At 37.5% G+C, this 25725-nt stretch overlaps 1 long non-coding RNA gene across 1 annotated transcript; it reads right to left on the bottom strand.

Annotated features, from left to right (window-relative positions):
- Positions 1-3123: 3123 nt before the first annotated feature.
- LOC140118244 (uncharacterized) lies at positions 3124-25014 on the bottom strand. The gene is made up of 4 exons (XR_011853158.1): positions 24873-25014; positions 21749-21824; positions 11704-11870; positions 3124-5284 (listed from the first exon to the last, which is right to left on the bottom strand). It is a non-coding gene; the product is annotated as an uncharacterized lncRNA (long non-coding RNA).
- Positions 25015-25725: the final 711 nt, after the last annotated feature.

Raw genomic sequence — 25725 nt, 5'->3', positions numbered from 1 at the left:
CCCCGCTCTCTCCGTGCCCCGCTCTCTCCGTGCCCCGCTCTCTCCGTGCCCCGCTCTCTCCGTGCCCCGCTCTCTCCGTGCCCCGATGTCTCCGTGCCCCGCTGTCTCCGTGCCCCGATGTCTCCGTGCCGCTGCCTGATGTCTCCGTGCCACTCCGTGCCGCTGCCTGATGTCTCCGTGCTGCTGCCCCATGTCTTCGTGCTGCTCCCCGGTGTCTCTGTGCTGCTCCCCGGTGTCTCTGTGCTGCTCCTCGTTGTCTCTGTCCTGCTCACCGTGTTCTGCAATGTGTTCTTCACACATATATATTGTTCTTCACATACTATTTTGTTCGCACCGTTCCGCGCGTATCTTCCGACAAGTAAGCAGATGTGCCGAACATCTGTAATCTATTCTTCACTGTGTTCTTTACTGTGTTTTTCACTTAAATGATCCTGTGTTCACTGTTTTTATTCTATTCTTCATTGTTCTTCACTGTGTTTTTTTAATTAAATGCTCGATCTCGAGCAGGGGAAATACTCGTCCGAGCAACGAGCCGTCTCGAGTACCTTAATGCTCGAACAAGCATCAAGCTCGGACGAGCATGTTCGCTCATCTCTAATTAACTCGAAATAGCAAAATGTTTGTATTTTTATACACTTTGAATATATTTCCTTTATTTCAATCACCTATTTTTTCATAAATAAGCTGTCATATGCTGTATTATTGATCCATTAGTTTGTCATAGAAGGTTTTAAGTTACTTCTACACATTTATGGAGCCATTACAGTTATTATCTGATCTATATCTTACCTTGTGAATACACAGATGCAAAGTGTTTACCATTTAAAAACTAATGACATAAAAATAATAGACTTTTCTTAAACTTTTACAATGTTGTGTGAATCTTTTTCTTTTAAATGTATTTTTCATGTAGGTCATGAATTATCTATAATCCCATTATATTGTAAATTGTACACAAGTCTATTGTTCATTGTATAAGCAAGTACATATGATAAAAATTATTTGGTTTTCTGTATTGCATCTGGTGTGTAATTAACTGTAATAAAAGGCAAGAAAATATATTATATATACATGATCACATAAAGGGATATCTGTACTGAGCCGCTAGGTCATAAAGTAAAAACAAAGGTACAAAAAGCTTCTTATTTTACTTTTCAATTAATTGCCTATTTTATGATAAGTAATAACTATACCATTACTTGTATTTCATTAAAATTTGTTTTGCTCTGCGCTGAAAATACTGAAAACAATTGGGCGGAGGGTTCTCATGCACTGGTGCTTGATATAAACTCTGAAATTTCTGCCACATCAGATACAATTATAGGCTTTGGCCTCCTGAAATATCCTGTGGCCAGTGCACATCCAGGTAAGTCTTCAACAGTTCCTGCCTGGCATAGAATAGCGCAGGAGGTGCAGTACAGGAACATCACGTGCTGGTCCACCCTATTGCTCTGGATGTCCTCCTTCATGACCCACCACTTGCACTTGGAATGATATGGTGTAAAGGGGTAAATATTTGCAATTCCCCCAAAGAAGTCTAATTGTATTACTTGGCGATACCAGATGATTGGATGGGTACTAGTCATTCTCAATCAAAAATGTTTCTAATAAAGATGATAACTATTAATAAAACGCATTGGGACACTGTACATACTGAAATACTTCCCCTTTCAGTGATCAACATTGCTAGTGAACAATCTATTGCCTATAGGCTACATTAACAATATAAACTCAAGGTTCTTAGTTATATTTTGATCCAATTACAGAAACCCACTAACCATTTCATGGAGACCTTATTTTAGTGGGTCTCTACACTAATAAGATGCAACACCACATACCTTCTGCGCGGTTGCAACCCAACGTCAACAGAGGCCCAATGTCCCCCAGCATCCATAATGGCAGCAATAGCCCCCATGTCTCTAGATCCAGGGTCCCTACCAGCAATGCACCAAAGAAAGAGCAGATATCATGCAATACTGCACCATGTGAACAGGTCTTAAATGCTCACCATGTGTGAACAGGTCTTGAATGCTCAGCATTCCATGTGGTTTCAGATACTAGCTGAGAGGAAGTAGAAGGCCACTATATGCAGTCTTTCAGAAAGACACCACTATGTATACACATCTAGTCTAAGTTGACATGTGCCAAAATTAGAAAAAAAACCAATAATTATTGTAATTAAAATATTGTAAAATAGTTTTAAAGTGATGGTGAATTTCACAACTACCTGACTTAATACAGCTGTAAGGTAAACCAAGGATAAGCTAGACTAAAAATAATAGAGAATAATGAATTTTCAATGGAAATACATTGAAATATGCTGGAATGGTCAGATTATCCACCTGTGAAAACACTGAAAATCACTGAAAATAAAGACTAGGGAAAGAGTTTGCAACTTAAAGGAATTATAGTCGGATGATGTTTCTCTATTTCATTGTAGTATTAACTAAATATTTAAGTATGAACATATTGCAATTTTAATACAATTGTCTGTATAATAAATGTGTCGACATACCTTCCCCAATATGTTTGGAGCAATGCACAAGTAACACTTGGTACCATTCTGGCAAATAGTAGGAAGTGAATATGTGCTCTATTTTGCTTGTTGTAATGGTAACGGAAGGATATACATAAGCATCTGCAAAATTACCATTGCAACCACTATTCATTCTGCTAAAAGCTCCAGGAAAGTAAAATCTGGTCTCATTTAAAAAGAAGAAATTCTTAATTTGCAAATGCAAATTAACTTAATATTTGGATGATTGAAGATGCACAGATATTTTTACTCTTTACTTACTGAAGCCCTAACAAGATGTTCTCTAGCCCCAGCTTTCAATAGTACTTCTGGAATTGGCGGAAAATAAAGAGCCTGCATAATCTCTTCACATAACCAGAGCTTGCCAGAATATGTTTTCGGTGCCAGCAGAACATTTCCAGAATAAACAGTTGGAAGTTGGCATTTTTATTCAGAAGGCTGTGCTTCTGTGGTGCTTACATGATGGGTTCCACTGATCCAAAAGGTGCCAGGATTTATACAAAATAGATTTGTATTAAAAATAGATTGGTAGGATATAATTTAGCCATATGCTTAGATATTTGAAGGCAAAATGTGACTCAAGCATCTTCATGTAAATATGTTTTTATTCCTTAAGTTAATATGCAAAATTAAATATAAAATGTCAGAAAATATAGCACGTGAACTATTAAAAAACACAAAAATAAACACCTTGTTGTCATGCTATGAATAAGGCTATACATTACATCAATTCAGTTACACAAGGCCACAAGGTAAAGAATGAGAATACAATCAGTCTGGTTTCCTTAAATAAAGCACTCTCTGCCATATAATAGTATGTGATGTTAACAGGATCCTGCTTCAATACATTATTGCATCACAGGGAATCAAGGCTTATCCAATCGGCTGTCTGTATAGTCAACCAGACCTCTTTTCAGGGGGAGCAACACTTTCTACTCAGTGCTGACTACAAGAGATGATATAGGAGAATTCCAATGTAGTTTTAGAGAGAGGAAACATAAAATGTTACATTTTATTGATTGTAGAGTATAGATGATACATTATAAAACAATTGAATAGTCATTACCATACTTAGAAGCTTTTACCGTTGTGTTCTGTATCGTCGGTGATCCACTGCAAGAATAGGCAGAGAGTACCAACAAACATGTGCGTAACACATTCAAATCTGCACAAGAGATTAGCATCATCTAACTTTGTGTAACTGTGGCCCCAGTGGCTTAAACATGTTATAGTAGGTACATAGAGTCTTCCTTTTTCAGATATGGTTTACATATGTGTGTTGTCGGTGTACATTTTCCTCTGGAAATAGAATTCTTATGGCATCTTGCACTATAAAATACCAGACCAATGCTACGGTAGGCTGTAGTTTCCCGAAGGTTGCGGCTTGTTGAATTCACTGCACTAGACAGTCAATAGGTGTCTCTTACCCTTACATGAAAATGCTGGCATACCACAAGTACTCTACCTGGACATAGGCGTAATCAGCTCATAATGGCTTCTGAAGTGCTTATGATGAGAAACTTTACTGTGTATTGAAATAAATATTGTAATATCAATGATAAGAATGTAAAATAGGGAAATTACATAAGATTCCATAAGAATCTATTCCACCTATCAAAATATCTACCAAATTATTAGCAAAATGGTAAATATTAAAAGTGTACATATTGTAAAATCACCATGGATAAATTTATGAATAGAAAATGTATGTCCAGGTACAACTATTGCACCAAACTTTACGAACAATACACAATGCTTGTTAAACTTGGTAAATCTTTAAGTTTAATTTTTTTTTAGATGTTTTAATTTACCATATCTTTGCCACAGGGATTCAAAACATATTTGTTAACAGTTTCTCACAAATTTTGGATTTTGTTCCTCATGTATATTAGGGTTAGCATCTTCAGCCTCGACAAGTGCTTTCACACAATGATTTTTCGTTAAATCCATGAGGAATCATGTAACCAATGAAAAGTGATCATTTGCATTGATAGTTTATTCCCCATCATTTCTTCAAAATTTTGTTCTAAGTTTAAATCAGAATCTACTTACTGACTATATCCAGATGCTATATTCCCCAATTTAACTCAGCCCTATACAACTTTTATTATTTTAAGTACTGCTGCCTAAATGTTTTAATACTTTATTTTACTATATGCTAATTACCTGAAGAGGCTACTTGGAGCATGGAGTAGCCACTGTGGAGGTGCCCCCTGCTCCTCCATGCCACCTGTGAACGTGGCGGTATGGTGCACGGTCCTGGATCAGGCTTCGCTAAGCTAGCAATGCGCCTAGAGCCACTATGCCTGCACGGACTGTGTTGCCACTCTGTAGGGGCTACTCAGGGCATGGAGTATTCTTAGCTCTGGGAGCTCACAAAGGCTATTCCACTCTCAAGTAGCCTCTTCAGGTAATTATCATAAAAATGAAATAACGTACTAAAACAATTAGGCTGCATTGCTGAAAATAGTAAAAGCTCTATAGGACTGAGTTAGATTTGGAGAATCTACTGTCTTGATCTAGTAAGTAAGTAGATTCCTGATGGGAGATTTCTTTTAAGAACATCACTAGAACTTAGTAGCTGAGTGGACATCACTTTACGAAAGATTTTCTTGCTCCTGCTTCCTGTTTCTCTAAGAATTTAATCCTTTTAACTTAGAATTTGGCTTTCTTTCAATAATGCTTGAGTTTCTGGTATTTTCACTCTTACTACTTTGAAGTAAGAGACTTGTTTTTCGAAGTGACTGCCTGGAATAAAAGATTTGGTGTTAGTGAAAAGGTATTTTTAGTACCATTACAGTTTCAGTCATCATATATGTCACAGCAGTGTTCTAGAGTAAATGTACATTTCATTGGTAGCTACTAGAACCCTTTGGAAATGTTATGTCTTTACAAACTTTATTATACAAATCTAGTATAACACATAAACATTTTACATGACACTAATTTTAAGCACCCCTATTTGTCTGAACTTGCTTATATAACTATATAACCTCTGTAAGAACAACAAGCTAATTCTGTTTTTAATGTTTTCAACATCATTGTTTTAAGGGGTTTGCCCATGAAATAAAGCACTCAAATTTTAAGTTCCTAGTGATGTTTACACAATAAGGAACATTTTAACCTCCTACTTTACAATTTTACTCAGTTTTATTGCTGTTATAGCTCCTATCACTCAGTGATGGTCATTGTGAAGTGGCTGCAGACTCTCTAAGCAGACACTGACAATGTGGTTAAATTTTCATAGTACAGGGTTTAACTACACTTTTATTTAGCTTTTGAAAATTGTACTAGTATTTGACACATAGAAAAAGAGAGATGAGTCAGAGCAGAAATGAAGGATGATGAGATCCATGAGATGGATATAATACACAATGACACTCTCAACTCAACTTTTAACACGTGCAGAGCCAGCTCTACTGTATGCCTCTCTCCCAGATAAAGACTTTATCTTGCCTGTAGCTAGTAAAGTCAGTCTCCACACACTACTATGCAGCTTATTTTTATGTAACTGGGTTGCTACTAGTTTGCTCCTGGTAGTACAACAATCTTTTTATTCTTAGACTGCAAATTACAACCTGTTCTCAAATTCCCTAATAGCACTGTGGGTTATAAAGTTAATTTCCAAGTGTAAAGTCTAAGAGTTTATTTGTTCTGCCATAAAAAAGTGGAGTGGCTGCAATGGACATGACTAGTACGCTTTGTAACAATGAGATTAAAGAAGTCCATGAAAGCACTGTGCATTGCGTATTTACTTAAATCTGGAATGGTGACCAGAAAAAAGTTAAAAAGGCTTCAAATTCATTATCATAAGAAGTGTCAAGTAGAAATTTGGAAATGGGTGATTTGGTTTAATGAGACAAAAGAGTTATGATGTGTGCTAATTGGTCTTAAGGAATCAAAGGATAATGGGGCCAATGGATTACGAAATTGAAGGAAGTCTGACTATATGGGGTTGTTTGATAGCCAAAGGCATTGAATTGACTAGAATAGACAGTAATCTGCATGTGGAGCTATTTTTGAGTATGCTACAAGTTGAATTACTTTATACACTCAAGTATTTTAGGTATGAAAAGGTTGAAATAGTATTCCAACATGACAACAATCTGAAGCATACATTGAGATTAGTGAAGAAATAAATCAATGCCTAAGAGATATATTCCTTTACAGAAGCCATTTTGGACTAAGCAGTTGCTATTTTAGTCGTAGCAAGAGGTTATGATGACCGCTGTCAGCCATGTCATGATTCAGCCATTTTGTGTAACCTGCTGTCTTGTTTGCCAGCTTCTCCTTTACACTTGTTAGAGATAGTTGTCCTTCAGCCTGTTTTCTTCCCCTTATCTTGTTTTGGTTAGCAAGAAGCTTTTGGAGCCATTCTCTGTACATTTTGTAACTGGGATAATATAAACATACTGTTTATATTAGAACAAGGTCTCTGGATGAAACAGTGTATAGTTCATAGACATTTTGGAAGAATGTCTTAAAGATGATGTCCTGAGATTTTCATTATGGCCAATAGCATTGCAGTATTTTATCAGCTTTTCACGCCCCTATGAAACTGATCTTCTGTGTTTTATATATGTGGTTGTGTGTTCATAAAGTTTGAATTCTGCATTTACTAAGAGACTTGTGTGTCTCAGTGTGTTCTCTTCATTTTTGGCTGTAAGGGTTAATTCAAAAAGTTACCTTACAACATGAAGGACTGTTTTGAGTAGATAAAAATCTCTTACAAATGAGAATAAAGAAGAGTTGCTGGACTAACTCCCACAGTCCCCCAACCTTAACCTAGTTCAACACTTGTGATGAAAGAAAAAACTGATTCACACACAACTAATCTGACCAGTAAGCACGAAATTGGGAACATGTAGATGAGCCCTTTAATCACACTTCTCCTTCATGAGAGAAGAGAGGTGGAAAGCGAGTGGCCACAGGTGAGTGTGCAGCCAGGGACAGAAGGAACACTAGACCTCACTGCCACTCGGTTTGTAGCAGCAAGTGCAAGAAAAACCTGATATCCCTTGGGATTCACCACGTGGGCCACTGAGGCTCAGTACTTGCAGGCCACAGTGACCAGACAACAGGCCTGACTGACACACCAGGTACATTGAAGCACAGGATATCTAGTGCACAGGTACCATGACTACACTTAGCACCTTATGCTGAAGGCTGAAATGGAAGTCCAAATGTGCAACATTAATGTAGTGTATCTATGTGTAATAATCATGCCCGAGCACTATATACAAAATATTTCAATAAAATTGTATTATACTGTTTCTTACATAATTGAATATGATAAAGAGCATGCCCAAAAGGAATCAGGCAGTATTGTTTGTCAATGGTGAATTTACAAAATACTAATAAAAAAACAAAAATTTCAATTTTCAAATGAAATTTAAATCATTTGAAACACGGTGGCTGAGTGAGTAGAGTTTCTGCCTTGCAGTGCTGGGGTCCTGGGTTCGATTACCACCGAGGTCAACATCTGCAAAAGGTTTGTATGTTCTCTCTGTGTTTGCGTGGGTTTTCTCTGGGTCCTCCGCTTTCCTCTTACACTCCAAAACATACTGGTAGGTTGTTTAGATTGTGAGCCCTAAACTAAACATATGCTATATAGTTGCATGTAAAAGGTTGCAGGTCTCATGTTTAAAGCTGTAGTGGATAGTGAGTTATGGAGCATGAAAGTCAAAAGTTCAAAATATTGTTACCCCTTTCCTTTTCAGCATAGGCATTGTGACCAGACAGCAGAGGCATGGGACACACTTCAATAACTATTGCCTTTATAGATGCTAGAAGAAGCTTTATAGTTTTCAATACTATAAAACCCAAGCAACCAATTGGCTACCTTGGGATTCTATTCTATCTCTATGCTAGGTAAAGCTACAACTGATCCAGACAAATATTTCTCCTCCTAAAGTACATTAGAATATATGTGAAAGCCCCTGAATATTGGAGTATGAGAGGATTATCAAAGGCATTGTCCCCCACACTGCCAATGCCTTTTTACAGCATCAAATGGACCTACTTGTAGATTAATGTACACTAGAAAGACAGAGAGATTCATATATTAGATCCTAATCCTATAATCTTACCGAAAAACTGAAATATGGGCAGAGCGCTTCACAAATCTCCACTTATTAATAGGTAAGAGTGGACCCGAGAGACACCCCCTGTCCAATCATAGCTATGGCTTATTGTTAGGGGCATCAAATTACTGGCTGTATGGCCACCACTCAGGCAATACATCTGGGTCAGGCGACCAAACGCGAATGCTGAACCCCGAAGACGACCATTGGGTCTGCTCATCTCTACTTATTAATTGTCAGTTGATACAATTCCATAATTATATTATTCATATGGGGTTAGGTCATCAGTTTGAAAAATTCAATAGGGTTATAAATGTAATTTATAGGCAGAAATGCATATTGATTTTATATATCATTTTTATGGCACAAAGATGGCTAGGTAAAGGTATTCACTGCCTTTATTCATATAAAACCTATTTTCTTGCCAAACAATTCATTGCAAACTTTTCTTTTATTTTTTTATGATCAACATACCAACAACATAACAATACATTCTTAAAAAACATTATTTGATAACATGAAATTGTTACTAAAGCTGATTTAATGTCCACTTTTTATTTATGGAGTAGCTTTTTACTAAAGAAATTTAAAAAACTAAGAACATCGCCAAGACTTAAAAATAATAAAATGTGAACTCGGTTGAGAAAATACTGGAGAGTTCAGACTAACATAAAGTATGTTTTGTCTCACATAGTTTTGTGCTGTTATAAACCATATACAATTACTATATCCTACAAGTCAATGTTTTCTTGCCACTCTTTCTCTGCTGATTCCCAACTTCCTCCTTTCCTTCCTGCTTAGGAAATATTAGATTTCAAAAGAAGCTGCTGGATAGCCTAAGCTGTTTGGACCAGCCTCAATCATAAGCAGTGGAAATGCCTGCTGGGTTGCTGCAGTCCTTGTAGTACTAGTTCAAAGTTGAATCCCTGGGTATTCTACATCAGTTTGTGTTTACTTTTCAGCATCTGATAAGCTCGGCAGTGTGGTTGACTGATATGTTAGTTTAAGAGCAGGACATGCAGTTCCTCTGTGTTTTTACATAGTGAAGGGTAGATATTGTTTTTATCCACAATATTTTGTGGCAATATATAATTTTCACTTGTTATTATGTATATCTATATATAGATATATATAGATATATTTTTTGCATATATAAAACACAAAAATAATAATGTATATTTTTATATATGTGATCTAATAAAGCAGTTCATTGTGGAAACTTAAGACACAGGCTAAAATGAAATCGTTTTATTAATTATTGATTCAAATATGGCAATTTAAAGTTATTTGTGCCACGAAAACATATAAACGCAAGCCACATAAACACATAAGCACAATAATTTATTGGAATATGGAAAAATATAGGAAAAATGTTGGAAAGGACATAGGGTACATAGAAGAAGATTGCCCACATAAAACAGACAAGCCTCTAGTCCATTAAGATATTTACTGCCCCTGTATTCTATACTGCCCTTGTATTCTATACTTCTATATTTCTACTCAGTAGCACAGAAGATGGCACCAAACTGGGCCATATAACATATTCAGCCTCCTGTACAACTTTCCAAAAGGAATTGTTTGTGGAGAGATGAGGTTTGTAGAAGTGTTTTACAAATTGAGTTTTTTTGAAAAGCATTAACATTGCAAAATGATTTACAGTTAGTTTTATCCCATACTGTATATATACTCAAGTATAAGCCTAGTTTTTTAGCATAAATAATGGGCTGAAAAACCCAAACTCGGCTATGAGTCTATGAAAAAAGGAAACTCAATACTCACCTTTCTGATGGTAAAATTTGTTAGAGAGTGAAGTGAGGCTGGATATCCCAGAGAGGGTATCATAAGTGAACATTTGTTTGAGCTATTTCAAACAAATGTTGTCCCTCTAGAGCAGTGGTGGCGAACCTATGGCATGGGTGCCAGAGGTGGCACTCAGAGCCCTCTATATGGGCACCCTTGCCATCCCCACAGGGCAGGGTTTGCCAGACCGACTCAAGGCTTCTTGCAGTCACAGGCAGCTCAGGACCCTTGAAGGAAGCTACAATGATGATCCAAACTTCTTCTCCTTCTTTCTACTGTATAGGTGTCCTCTACAATTTAAACCTGTGACAGAGCAGGTAGTAATAAGTTATTGCATAAATTGTGGCTTTGGCACTTTGCGGAAAATTTGGGGGTTTAGGTTAAAGTTTGGGCACTCGGTGTCTAAAAGGTTTGCCATCACTGCTCTAGAGATTACACACAATTCACACACTCCCAACAACTCCTTTAAAATAACATTTCCAGCACACCTCACACCTTTTTCTTGAAGCTGGCCATGTTCTGATGTATTGATGGTGCAGGGTTTTAGTCAAATTCAAAATCTTAAGTGTCACAGCTTTTAAGCAGTTAATCTTTTGTAAGGCTTGGTTCACATTAATGACCGAGCTTCCATTTAAAATGGAGTCAAGGAAGAAATGTATCTGTTTTTAAATGGAATTAAATACCTACAAACCTCAATGACTTGTAATCTGTGATATCCTTGCCATCAAAGAAATGGAACTGCAGTGGTAATCTTAAAAACAATAGGGTGATCAGTGCCATATTTATAAGTGACCCTGAAACCCTTTCAGTTTCTATAGTTTTTATTGATAAGCTGGTGCCTGTATGACCCTTAAACACCATGAAAAAACCTTTGTGTACTGGACATCCTTACTAGGATCTATATCATCATTGCAGTACAGTAAATTATACTCGCTAACAAATGATATGCGACATGGGTTTAATTATTTCCAACTTAGCTTGATGGGATTATAATGATCATGTTGTAAAGCAAATTAGGAAACTAGAGCAATTCGAAATATGTGGATTCAATGACTAAATGCACTTTTAACTTGACAAGCGCTGATGCTATGATAATGTTGAAATGGTGAAATGATGTTAAAGGTGAAATTCAAGCATTGCTAATATTTATATATCTTAAAGGGAATATATAACCTATTTATTGTTTACTATTTAACACCAGATAAAATATTTTTAATGGTAGATTATTTCTATAGTAGATTATAGTCTATTTTTCATACATGATTATCAGGTCAGCCACCTTACCTGTATTTTTATTGTTAGTCCTCAAAGACACACTTTCCAACAGCTTAGTGAACCATGGATCCTGAAGACTAGGGTTCTACGCGGACTGCAATAGGTGTGTCCTGGAGATGCACTGTGACCTTTACGCAGGTCATTGTGCATAGATGGTTATACTTCTGAATAGTGATCTGTAGAGAACAGGAAGAATAAATAGAGAATGAATCTGAAAAGTTACTTAACATCTCATGTAGCTTTAAATTCCACAATTATAAATAAAAAAATCTTCTTAAAAACTATTTTGCATCTAAGCCCAGCCATAGATTTCAGATATAAATTATTCAAGTTTTCTGGTGTAAGTTAAAATAAATGCCTCAACCAAAGAGACCCTACTCCAGCCAACCATCCCTTCCAAACCCCCATCCATAACGCCCATCGCGCTCCGGGCCACTTTTTTATACAAAGTAAAGGTAGGCTGATGAATTGACCCCCTTCCTTGCTATTTGCCATGATTGGGCACACTAGCAATACATATGTAGTTGATGCTACTTTGGCCACCCTCAAACACCAGAAGTGCAATCAGACACCAGAAGTACATCTGTGCACCCAACGGTTTCTTTAACTTTAAAATATATATGAATATATATTCAAAATAGTTTATAGGGTTTACAAAAGCTTTTTTTTATAACCTATGTATCCTGTATATTGGTACTTCTTCCACTATGATACCAATATGATAATCAACTATGTTTTGCAGATTCGTGCCCATAAAGCTTGCTTACAAATAATATAACACTGTTATGAAACTATGATATTTTTAAGGTTTATCCCTGGTAACTTTCAAGAAATTTGATTGCTGTAAATAAAAATTGGATTTAAATCTGAAAACTTAATTTAAAAGCAGTTAATGTTGGATAAACTTAGCACCCTTCAAGGGGTTATGGCTTTTGTTTTTATATACAATATTCCAAGGGGAAAGAAAAGTAAAGCAAAGCAATAAAAATTACATTTTAGTTTTGTGACTCTCTAAACGTGATCTAGAAAACAATTCAGATGACTTAAAGATTGGGGCAGTTACAAGAAAAATATACCAGTAATAAAATAATATATTTTTTCATATTTATAGAAAAATTATTATTTATATTTTAAATAACATTTTAGTTATTCCTAGTGGTATAGATATAATTTTAGCTATTCACACTATAAAGATCACAGGGCACTCTATTCTAATGTGTTATTAACCCTTTCACGACCAGTGACATAATAGCGCGTCACGGGCCGGCTGCGGGTACATGGAGAGTGCTTATGGGCTTTGCCGTCTCCATAGCCGGTAAGTCTTAGCTGTATGTTGCATAATATAACCCATATACACTCACCGGCCACTTTATTAGGTACACCATGCTAGTAACGGGTTGGACCCCCTTTTGCCTTCAGAACTGCCTCAATTCTTCGTGGCATAGATTCACCAAGGTGCTGGAAGCATTCCTCAGAGATTTTGGTCCATATTGACATGATGGCATCACACAGTTGCCGCAGATTTGTCGGCTGCACATCCATGATGCGAATCTCCCGTTCCACCACATCCCAAAGATGCTCTATTGGATTGAGATCTGGTGACTGTGGAGGCCATTTAAGTACAGTGAACTCATTGTCATGTTCAAGAAACCAGTCTGAGATGATTCCAGCTTTATGACATGGCGCATTATCCTGCTGAAAGTAGCCATCAGATGTTGAGTACATTGTGGTCATAAAGGGATGGACATGGTCAGCAAAGATACTCAGGTAGGCTGTGGCATTGCAACGATGCTCAATTGGTACCAAGGGGCCCAAAGAGTGCCAAGAAAATATTCCCCACACCATGACACCACCACCACCAGCCTGAACCGTTGATACAAGGGAGGATGGATCCATGCATTCATGTTGTTGACGCCAAATTCTGACCCTACCATCCGAATGTCGCAGCAGAAATCGAGACTCATCAAACCAGGCAACATTTTTCCAATCTTCTACTGTCCAATTTCGATGAGCTTGTGTAAATTGTAGCCTCAGTTTCCTGTTCTTAGCTGAAAGGAGTGGCACCCGGTGTGGTCTTCTGCTGCTATAGCCCATCTGCCTCAAAGTTCGACGTACTGTGCGTTCAGAGATGCTCTTATGCCTACCTTGGTTGTAACAGGTGGAGATTTGAGTCACTGTTGCCCTTCTATCATCTCGAACCAGTCTGCCCATTCTCCTCTGACCTCTGGCATCAACAAGGCATTTCCGCCCACAGAACTGCCGCTCACTGGATGTTTTTTCTTTTTCGGACCATTCTCTGTAAACCCTAGAGATGGTTGTGCGTGAAAATCCCAGTAGATCAGCAGTTTCTGAAATACTCAGACCAGCCCTTTTGGCACCAACAACCATGCCACGTTCAAAGGCACTCAAATCACCTTTCTTCCCCATACTGATGCTCGGTTTGAACTGCAGGAGATTGCCTTGAACATGTCTACATGCCTAAATGCACTGAGTTGCCGCCATGTGATTAGCTGATTAGAAATTAAGTGTTAACGAGCAGTTGGACAGGTGTACCTAATAAAGTGGCCGGTGAGTGTATATTGAGGAGTAATCAAAATGTAAACAAGTAATGTGTTTTATATGATTTAGCAGCAGTTTAATCAGTTTTGAGCACTCAGTAAAAAATTTTGGGAAGTATTTTCAATGTTTTGGAAAAATGTTGCAGTACTTCGACACTATTCAAACTTACAGATTTTAAGTAAGTTTGGGCCATATAAAGGTTGGGCATATAAAGTTATATATAAAAGGCCAACAATCCCATTTTAGACAAATGCCTTTCTAAAATGGCCACATCAGAATATTCCCTGAATTAACTTTCACCTACGGATATCCAGTTTCCACAACTGACATCAGAGAAGCCTAACAGAGTGCTCTTGACTGGCATTCACTTTTGTGTTTTAATTGCTAATGCAATGTATTGAAAGATATCTAGCTCAATTTTCAGTGTTGATTTATTGTCAACCACTGCTTCCTCTTGGTGTATAGCATTCGATAAGTCAACTTACTGTAAAAAACCCTTTCTTATATGGATGTCTAAATCACGCTTCTTCCAAATGTAATGTATGCATATGTATGTTTGCAGGTTATGTACTCGGTTCATGGAAAGAATAAATCTGTGCTAGGCTGTGGTACTAGCTACAAATAGAAGTGCTGAGGGAGCAGGGGGTGAATCAACATCATGGTGGGCTCTGGTAGCATAAGTAGAATTAATAAGGAAGGAAACTGAGCAAGCAATAAGCGGGGTAGAAGTGGAGGGTGGAGAGGAAAGCCAGCAGGGCCAGGTGGGTAGCTGGGTTACTGTAACTAGAGGGGGTAGGAAGGGGTCAAAGAAAAGGAAGGCCAACTCTGACTCTGAACATCCAAGCAAAATTGCAAAATTGTGCAATGATGTAAGGACGTCAGTGTCAGAAATGGCAGCCCTAGCGGATCCTGCTCTCCCTCACAGCCGGGGGAGCAGACCAGCTAGTAGTAGGGTGGATGGGAGTGCAGGTAAGCCAAGGCAGCTAGTGGTTGTAGGGGACTCTATAATCAGGAAGACGGATAGAATAATTTGTCGCCAAGACCGCCTCAACCGAATGGTTTGCTGTCTCCCTGGTGCCAGGGTTCGGCATGTGGTGGAAAGGGTGGATAAATTACTGGGAGGGGCTGGGGATGACCCAGCTGTCGTGGTCCATGTTGGTACCAATGACAGAATAGATGGTAGGTGGAGGAGCCTGAAGAATAATTTTAAAGAACTAGGTTCAAAGCTTAAGGAAAGGACCTCCAAGGTAGTATTCTCCGGAATCCTACCTGTGCCATGCGCTACACAGAGCAGACAGCGGGAGCTCAGGGAGTTAAATGCATGGCTCAGATCCTGGTGTAGAGCAGAGGGATTTGGGTTCCTAGAGCATTGGGCTGACTTTTCACTGGGGTGCAAGCTGTTTTCTGCAGATAACTTGCACCTAAGTGGAAGGGGGGCTGCTGTGCTGGGGGAGAAGATCCTAGCAGGGGTGGCGGAGTATTTAAACTAGGTTCGGGGGAGGAGGAAAAGGAAGAAACTGAAGGGGTAGACAGGTCAGAGAGGGGGCAGGTTATGTTGGTGGGTGGTGATGTGGGCGGTGTATGGGGGCCTAAGGCAGTGGATAAGGAGATCCACAAGTTGCAGAACAGTGGTGAGGATATATGTGCCAGTAAAATTACTTTAAATCAGATAAATAACTGTGGAAAATTAAATTGTATGTTCACAAATGCCAGAAGTATCTCAGGCAAAATGGGCGAGCTTGAGGCTCTGATATTAGAGGAACAGTTAGATGTTGTTGGTGTAGCAGAGACATGGCTCGATGCATCGCATGATTGGGTTGTTAATATTCAAGGTTTTACACTCTTTCGGAAAGACAGGGCAAATAGGAGGGGAGGTGGTGTATGTTTGTATGTCAGAAGAGACTTAAAAGCGATTGTGAATGAGTCAGTGGTCTCAGAGTGTGAGGAGGCAGAAACTTTGTGGGTTGAAATTCAAAGCCAAGAGAGCTTTGAGAAAATTATTTTTAGTGTAATTTATAGACCCCCTAACATCTCTGAGGAAATAGAGGGTCACCTATATAAACAGATGAAGCGGGCTGCACAGGAGGGGACCGTAGTGATAATGGGAGACTTTAACTTTCCAAATATAAATTGGGGTCAGGGCTCGTCTTCATCTATGAAGGGGAGACATTTTATCAACTTTCTGCAGGATAATTTTATGGTGCAGCTTGTAGAAGATCCCACAAGAGGTGACGCATTGTTGGACCTTGTGATTTCTAACAATGAGGAGATTGTCCAAAATGTCAGTATCAGGGAACCCCTTGGAAACAGCGATCATAATATAATTATTTTCCTCTTAAACTTTAAAAAGCAGAAACAGGTGGGAAAATCGAAAACTTTGAATTTTAAGAGGGCTAATTTCCAAAAATTCAGGGCTGCAATACAGGATATAGACTGGGATCAGATACTGTCACATGGTGATACTAATGTTAAATGGGAGAAATTCAAATCTATCCTGGGTTTTTATACTTCTAAATTTATTCCAATAGGTAACAAGTATAGACGGGCTAGATTACACCCCGCGTGGCTTACAGCTACAGTTAAAAGGGCAATTAATGAGAAAAAGAGGGCATTTAAAAAATATAAATCTGACGGGTCACCTGAGGCTTTCAATACTTACAAAAAACTTACCAAAATCTGTAAAAAAGAAATCAAATCAGCCAAAATACAAAATGAAAGACAGGTAGCTAAAGATAGCAAAACAAATCCCAAGAAATTTTTTAGGTATATCAATGCAAAAAAAAATGGGTCACAACAGGTTGGACCCCTTTATTCTGAAAATGGGGCATCGGTGACTGGAGACCAGGAGAAGGCAGAGATACTTAATAGGTTTTTTAGCTCCGTTTATACAATAGAAGAGAGAACTTCTGACTTGGGTGGTGTCAGTGCGGGTCATGGATCCTGTGATATACTAGGCTGGCTAAATGTAGACATTATCCAATCTAAGCTCAATAAAATCAATGTGTACAAAGCTCCTGGACCAGATGGGTTACACCCCAGAGTTCTTAAAGAACTCAGTTCTGTTATTGCTGTACCGCTGGCTAAAATCTTCAGGGATTCTGTAATGTCTGGTGTGGTGCCAAGTGACTGGCGCAAGGCAAATGTGGTGCCAATATATAAAAAGGGCTCTAGAACTTTGCCTGGCAATTACAGGCCTGTAAGCTTAACTTCCATTGTGGGGAAAGTATTGGAAGGGTTAGTAAAAGACTACATACTGGAGTATGTGACATCAAATAGTATAATAAGTGACAGCCAGCATGGGTTTACTAAGAATAGAAGTTGTCAAACTAACCTTATCTGCTTTTATGAAGAGGTTAGCAGATGCCTGGATGGAGGAGCAGCTGTGGATATTGTGTTCTTGGACTTTGCAAAGGCATTTGACACTGTCCCTCATAGACGCCTGATGGGTAAAATTAGGGCTATTGGTTTGGCAGAAATCATTTGCAATTGGATTGAAAACTGGCTGAAGGATCGTATCCAGAGAGTTGTGGTCAATGATTCCTACTCGGAATGGTCACCAGTTATAAGTGGTGTACCTCAGGGTTCTGTGCTTGGCCCACTACTATTTAATATATTTATTAATGATATAGAGGTAGGAATTAATAGCACTGTGTCTATTTTTGCAGATGACACCAAACTGTGTAGTGTAATACAGTCTATGGAGGATGTTCATAGGCTGCAGGGTGACTTGGACAAACTGAATGTTTGGTCATCCACTTGGCAAATGAGGTTTAATGTGGATAAATGTAAGGTTATGCACCTGGGGGCCAATAATCCAAAGGCAAAATATGTCCTTGGGGGAGTAAATCTGGGTGAGTCCCTTGTTGAGAAGGACCTGGGGGTACTAGTAGATCATAAATTGAATAACAGCATGCAATGTCAATCAGCTGCCTCTAAAGCCAGTAGGATCTTGTCATGTATCAAAAGTGGTCTGGACTCTCGTGATAGGGATGTAATATTACCACTGTACAAGGCATTGGTTCGGCCACACCTGGAATATGCTGTCCAGTTCTGGGCACCGGTCCATAAAAAGGATGCCCTGGAGCTGGAGAGGGTTCAACGTAGAGCCACAAAAATGATAAGGGGTATGGAGGGTCTCAGTTATGAGGAAAGATTAAAACAACTAGATTTATTTAGTCTGGAAAAGAGACGACTACGAGGGGACATGATTAATTTATTTAAATACATGAATGGTCCATACAAAAAATATGGTGGGAAGTTGTTTCAGATTAGATCAAATCAAAAGACGAGGGGGCACTGTCTCCGTTTGGAGAAATCAAGGTTTAATCACCGGAGGCGACAGGGCTTTTTTACTATGAGAACGGTCAATCTGTGGAATAGCCTGCCTCAGGCGCTGGTCACAGCAGGGACAGCGGATAGCTTCAAGAAGGGTCTAGATGCCTTTTTACAGCTAAATAACATAGATGGTTATGTTATATAGAATTGTTTCCCCTAAATCCCTTCCTCATCAAATCCCTTCCCTTCCTTGGTTGAACTTGATGGACAAGTGTCTTTTTTCAACCGTAGAAACTATGAAACTATGAAACCATGGATAATAAATATAAGAAAAGGATAAAAGGATAAAAGGGGTGATAACTAAAAGAAAGCTATATTGGAGGGGAAAGAAATGTAACCATTTTCCTGTAAACTATGAACATTTCACTTTAGCTAATCTTTTTTGCAAGGTGTGTTTAAGTGTGGTAGGCAGGATATTAGCTAATTTGCTAATATACATCTATTAAGTGTTCTCCACCACTTCAATTATACCCTTGGTTCACAAATGGTTCACAAATGTTTTTTACCTCCCCAGCTGTCATTACTGACCATAAAATGGCCGCAGATAGATGGTCATGTGATCTCAAACTGCCCATAACCAATCTCCCTTCAAGGACCATATGATAATATTCATGAATACAAGCTCAAGGTCCTGTAAGGTAGATTAGTCGTGGACAGTTAGAGATCATATAATCCTCCATCTGCTGCCATTTTATGAACAAGAATATATAGATATTGGTAAATGGCCTAATTTCCTCTCCCCCACACCTCAATACACAATAAAGTATAAAGCAGAAGCACTTTTTGTTTCATGCAAAGAAGATCATGTTTTTATTTAGTGGAATATATAGCAAAATAACATGACGCTTCGGACAGTTTGGCCATTGTCAAATTTAATAGGCCGAGAGCAAGATATCAGGATACTACATATATACATAACAACAAAAATATCATATAAGAAAAATGGGTCGTATGACCCCAGGAGGAACATGCAAGATAGCACATTACATCTGGAAGCTGGGCTAATCAGAGTAACAGTGGACTATTCAATAGACCTATGCAGTAGAACAAATACATTTAAATATAATGTATGTACTATTTAAATCACTGGGTCATTGGTGATGTCAGTTCTGAGGTGGGCTGAGGGTATAACAGGCAAACCAGGAAGCTGGGTAACTAGGTCAAGGAAAAAGGTCATCAGGGGAGATAAAGGAAAGAATAGAAGCTTTTCATTGGCTCATAGTCTGCATATAGCATGTACAACTGTACCGTGGAGGAGAGACACAAGGACTAAGTGGGAAAGCTGGGAATTTAACTTCTTCAGACCAGCCCTGGAGGAAAGGTATACAGGTGGGTCTGTGGTGGTGTCAGACCTGAAGGAGAACTGTTGGTAGAAGCAGGTTGCGCTGGCCTCTGCATGGCAGTGAGGGCAGCAAGGATATGTGAGGCAGTCTGCATATGGTTTCAAACCTGATAGACAAGTGTCGGGAGAAGTAGAGCTGAAGAAGTCTCAGGTAGTGGGTGATGTAGTGGTGGAGCAGTGCCTTTAGTGGCATCAGTATGCTACATGCAGAAAAGTCAAGATATTGTTTGCAGAAAAGCGAAAGAGTCTGTGGGATAAATAGAGAATAGGTATAGGAGAGGTCCACGGTTCACAATGCTGTGCATTAATAGGGAGTAAGTGTATAAACAAAATGCATTAAGGAAAGTGGAAATAGAGTAAGGACATGGTAAAATGAAGAATAAACCAGCAGAAAGATCAAGAAAGACTAGAGACAAGAGGCGTAGAAGTGTGGATACTTGCCAAAGGAGATCATATCAAACAATGCAAGCAAAGAGTGATTCTGATTTATATATTTTTGCTATTGGGGTAGCACAAAGCACAGAATTTCCATCAAAGTGCAGCCGAACATTTTCCCTACATACACATTCAAAAAACATGAGGTAAAGTAGCTTATCCCTTCAAGTATTTGGGGTAGTGCATTCCAAAATAGCTATGTTGCTTATGAAAAATGCATGTGACAGTAATGAGAGGTTTGGATTATGCAAAAGTTTAGGGTTAAATAACTGCCATTACAGAGAACACGGGTATGATAGAGAAGGGGAGCAAATTAAGGACTGTGCAGTGAAGCTGTGCTATGAAGAGTTTTATGACAATGATAAAAAGAATGGACAACCATTGCTGTGATTGGCACATAGCAAATGCATTATTGTAGCAATGCAGAGAATTGACTCCACAAATATGACAATATATACTTCCAATAACTGTTGAAATGACTAATGAAAACTATAAACATTTAATTTAGCCCCCTGCTAATTGCCAAATTGATTTTAAGAACACTAAACATTCTACAATAAAATATCACAGTGCTCTACTGAGGTTTTCATTCCCTTTAAAAGTAAAAAAAGCCATCATACCAATTCCTGAAGTAAATGAAATAGATCTACTGTACACAGACACTAATAAATAGCTGTGCTCTTTTAATGTTTAGCTTTGTTTTATAATTGTAATCTATCTTTATTGTATTTTGGATTCCAATTGAAAATATAACACACTTGGGAAACCTAATATGCTGAAATTATTCACTCTGCCAAATGGGCAGTAAGTGCCAAAGTAATCCCTGTACTAAACAAAACACCCCTAAGGCAAATCTGAAAAGGAAAGAATACATGGAGCCAATTCTGTTTACTACAGTATATGTGCATCAATAGATGAGGGTAAATAATGTATAGATTTTTGTATTATTGGACATTGGTGAGATAGAAAATATATACAGGCAGTCCCCGGGTTACATACAAGATAGGTTCCGTAGGTTTGTACTTAAGTTGAATTTGTATGTAAGTCGGAACTGTATATTTTATAATTGTATCTCCAGACACATTTTTTTGGTCTCTGTGACAATTGGATTTTAAAAATATTGGATTGTCATGAGAACCAGGATTAACAATTAAGCTTAATTACAGACACCTTTAATAACTATTATAGCTGTTTATTGGAACCTGGGGCTGAAGTACAGTAACTTACCAACATCCAGAGGTCCGTTTGTAACTATGGGCCATCTGTAAGTTGGCTGTTCTTAAGTAGGGGACCGTCTGTACTAAGTAATGTCATGACTAATTCCAAACAAAGTAATAAAAAAATTACAAATAATAATGGTAAAAATAGACACAATCTACTCACATTGTATAACCATTTATGTGATGATACGCAGCATGTTATTGATTTTCCAGTGATTATCAGGCTTGAACGTTGTAGACTGTAAAGAAAAGACACTTAATTTTTAGACAGGCCACATATGAATGAAATTCTTGAAGACCTGTTAAAAATTCCCCGTCCTTAATAAAGCCTAGGATTCCTGACACCACTAGCTGACACAATGTAGAAACCATAATGTAAGAGTGACACAAAGAGCAACTTTTGGAGAACATGTGGATGCATTGGGTTGGTTTTCAGCTTACAGTTTTGTCTATAAACATAAGACAATTTTTTAATGTGATAACTATGGCATAGTTGAACTTTCTGTACTTTTGTTCAATACCTTGCTAGTCCCATCATGTGGGAAGATCACACGTGGATCCATTTCTTTAGAGTACACTGTTTATAAAGTTGTAGTGCCTCAGCACACCACAAGTTGGCTTATGAATGGGCTTGTTATTCTTGCCATATACCATATATCACTAATGCAAAACTTCTCATTACCATTAGCTTAGTGCTGGTGTTTTACTTTCAAGTGCAGGAGGCACAATTGCTAAGGACTATTCTATCGTATTCTTATACGACCCAGTCTAGAAATGGATCTAGATTGCTGCCTATGGGAGGACTAGAATTTAATAATGTCATAGTAAAGCCATGTTCACACTTGAGTTTGGTGATGAAGCTCAGTTTATGCAACCAGAGGTTATCTGTGCACATATGGTACATAGGTACATATATTACATATCATAGACCTGATCAATACTTTAAAAAGCCCTTTTGTTATTTCGTTATTTCCTGAGCAGTTTTTTATATACTTTATTATAGGAGCACCTTCAACTACAGTCAACCACTATAACAAGAGACACTGGGGAGATCTATTAGAAGTGTCTGAGGTAAAACAGTTCTTGTAGCCCATGGAAACCAATCAGAGCACAGCTTTAAATTTATAAACAGCTGCGGGAAAATAAAAGTTGAGCTCTGATTGGTTGCTATGGACAACTAGAACAGCTCTGCTTTCAGACGCTTCTAATAAATCTCCCCCAAATGTCTTTTTGAATGGAGGCCAGTGATATTCCCTACATCGGGACTTTTCATTTACCTCTACTGTATTTCAATAGAGCTTGGCTAAGGTCTTTCAAAAAGTTTCCTCAGATATAAAATTAGTACAAAAAATAACCTAACCCAATTTATATAAAAATAGTTTTTCTATCTATGTTTAGGTGTAATACAAATAGCAGGCAGGTAGATAGGCTGCAGGTGCCCTGAACCCCTCAAAAGGGCTTAATGATCAATAACGTTGTGTGTAGAAATTATCGAATACATAATTGTCAGCAATCTAGGTGCCAGTCAACTGGGTGAGAACACCGAATTAGTAAGTGCATTGTTAAGAGGGAGTCCTTCATAGCCCCAGTTTTTTTTTTACATCGTCCTACATTTTGAGAATAAAAAACACAGTTTGAAAAATAAGCTCACATTAATAACATATATTTAGACCCAGTGTAATGTTTCTTGTTCCCAGGCATCTCGATGCTTGCTGTATGTCTTCCAAATGAAAAAATTAAATACTGTACAAATACAGCAAAAGTGACCTGGGGGTCATGACTTAAGAAACTCACACTGGATGTAAAAAAATTAGTGCAATAAGTTTAATTTGGAAATCTAAACTGCTATACATACAGCCACAGTATATTAGTTGTTGTATTAGTCTTCCTAAGACATGTAATATTGTGCTGCTTAATGAATGGATTTATAAGTCAACCATGTGATTATCAGCTGTTCTGATAACATATAGAAAGTTAATGACAGAAAGCACATTTTGGCACGATCTTAATAAATATTCTAAATATTCACTTATAATAGCAAAATACATCAAGATTATCATCAATCTTAATTCACTGGATGTGAATGGAATATAGGCCTAGACAAACATGAGCAAGGACACCCTTGATGGGTATCATTGCATACGTTTTATGTCATTAAAGTGGGTCTATACTTTACACAATCATTCAGAGTAATTACAAAGATCTGTACCAGAAGTAATATGATATATACATATCTATCTATCTATCTATCTATCTATCTATCTATCTATCTATCTATCTATCTGTCTGTCTGTCTGTCTATCTATCTATCTATCTATCTATCTATCTATCTATCTATCGCACCAAAAACTTTATCTCATTCTGTAAAGCTAAGGATAAATACCTGTATTCCACACTAAATAGCCTGTAATAGCGGATACATAGGGCTGCATATACTTTTACTTATGGTCCTTTTATTACAGTGTATATTAGAATTCAAGCACACATCTATTGAGAGAAATGTGAGTTCATACTTACATTCTTTCATCAAGTTGGCAGTCTTGAATTTTAAGGGTTAAATGTGTATATACACAAAGCACTGTAAATTTAATTTGCCCTGTGTGCCTGTATATCTCCTTCGGATAATCAGAACGTAATTCCATTTAGACAATTTTATGTGAAGTCATTTTGAGATGTAAAACACTGCACTGGGGATTATGTATTCTTTTGCTACCAATATCCCATACTTTCTTTATAAGAACATGCAATTCTCCATTTATGTAAACTATGATAGGATAATTTTACTTAACGTTTTACTATACGGTTGGACATCACTATGGTAAACTTTTAAAACAGAAAATAACAAAATGCTAAATACAGTAACGTCAAATAAAACATTCAAGCTAATTTTCTCTGCTTTCAAATATGTAATGTAAATAAGTTGCATAATTTACATTAAATAAACAGTAAAATCATGATCATTGTTGATCATATATGAAAAATATTTTTAATTGCAAATATTTCATTGTGATAAATAAAAGCAAAAGCATAACATAAGGGAAGAATGTAAATAATCTGATATGTGTAGAGAGAACCACACTATACGTAGACACATGCCAAAGCAAATAATTGCAGAATAGTCAGTCCCAGCTCTGCCCTGCAGGAAGACTATCAGCTATGAAAGAGAGAGAGTAAAGAAAAAGACTAAGTGAAAGAGCAGGATGTGTGTCTGATGCCGAGTATGAAAGCATGAACACTATGGTTGTGAATCCTCAAGTCACACATCGGCCATGCAAAACAGGACATACCTTTCTGGCTTGCTGCTTCTGTTGGCTGAAACAAAGCAGTCCCATTCTCAGCGGGAGGCCAAGTCAAAATGAAATTTTATTTAGTCTGCACTTTCTCCCAGATCAGGTTTCGGAATGACTGCTCTTGGAGATAGCCTCGTTGTGGCTGATGCATGCTTTGCATATGAAATGGCAGTGACAAAAAAAAAAAACTATACATACAAACTCTGCTCAGAAAATTGTAGAATGTATATGCGAGCACATGTTTACAAAGAGGAACTTTTGTGACTTTGTAGGGAAAAAAACTTATTGATAAAAGAATTTTGATTTATTACATAAAAAATAAATATAAAAAATGTTATAAAATAAGATTTACATTCAGTAAAAATAACTAAACTTGGGCTGTTTGTTATTATAGCAAATGAGAATAAAACAATGCACTTTAAATAGATAGAAGTATCTTTTCTTTGTATTTTCAATTCTAATAGATGTAAGTTAGAGATAACTCTAAATTTGTCAAAACTTATGAAAAATTTCCATGAAAAAGGGAGGACCATTATACATGCAAATGTAAAAATGTGATTTGTATCACATATTTTTTTCAATCTTTTTGCTTCGATATATTAAGGAAAACATGAATATTTTTTTTACATTTTTGATCCATTGGCTGAATTTCATGTTTACATTTATAATAGGCCTTGCTGCTGAACCTTAATAAACTTTTATTATAAACATAATGAAATTGATATAATCTAGTCAGCACACTTCTAGAAATAATGTTTTCCTTCCTGTCATTTTCAATACAAATGACATAAAGTCCTGACTTATTCATGACATTGAAATGATCACTGATGCAGGAGTGAAGCCATGGACA

The sequence above is a fragment of the Engystomops pustulosus genome, chromosome 2, assembly GCF_040894005.1.
Source record: "Engystomops pustulosus chromosome 2, aEngPut4.maternal, whole genome shotgun sequence".
In the NCBI taxonomy this organism is placed as follows: Eukaryota; Metazoa; Chordata; class Amphibia; order Anura; family Leptodactylidae; genus Engystomops; species Engystomops pustulosus.
The sequence above is the reverse complement of the archived record's forward strand: the minus strand, read 5'-3'. Positions and strand labels throughout refer to the sequence as shown.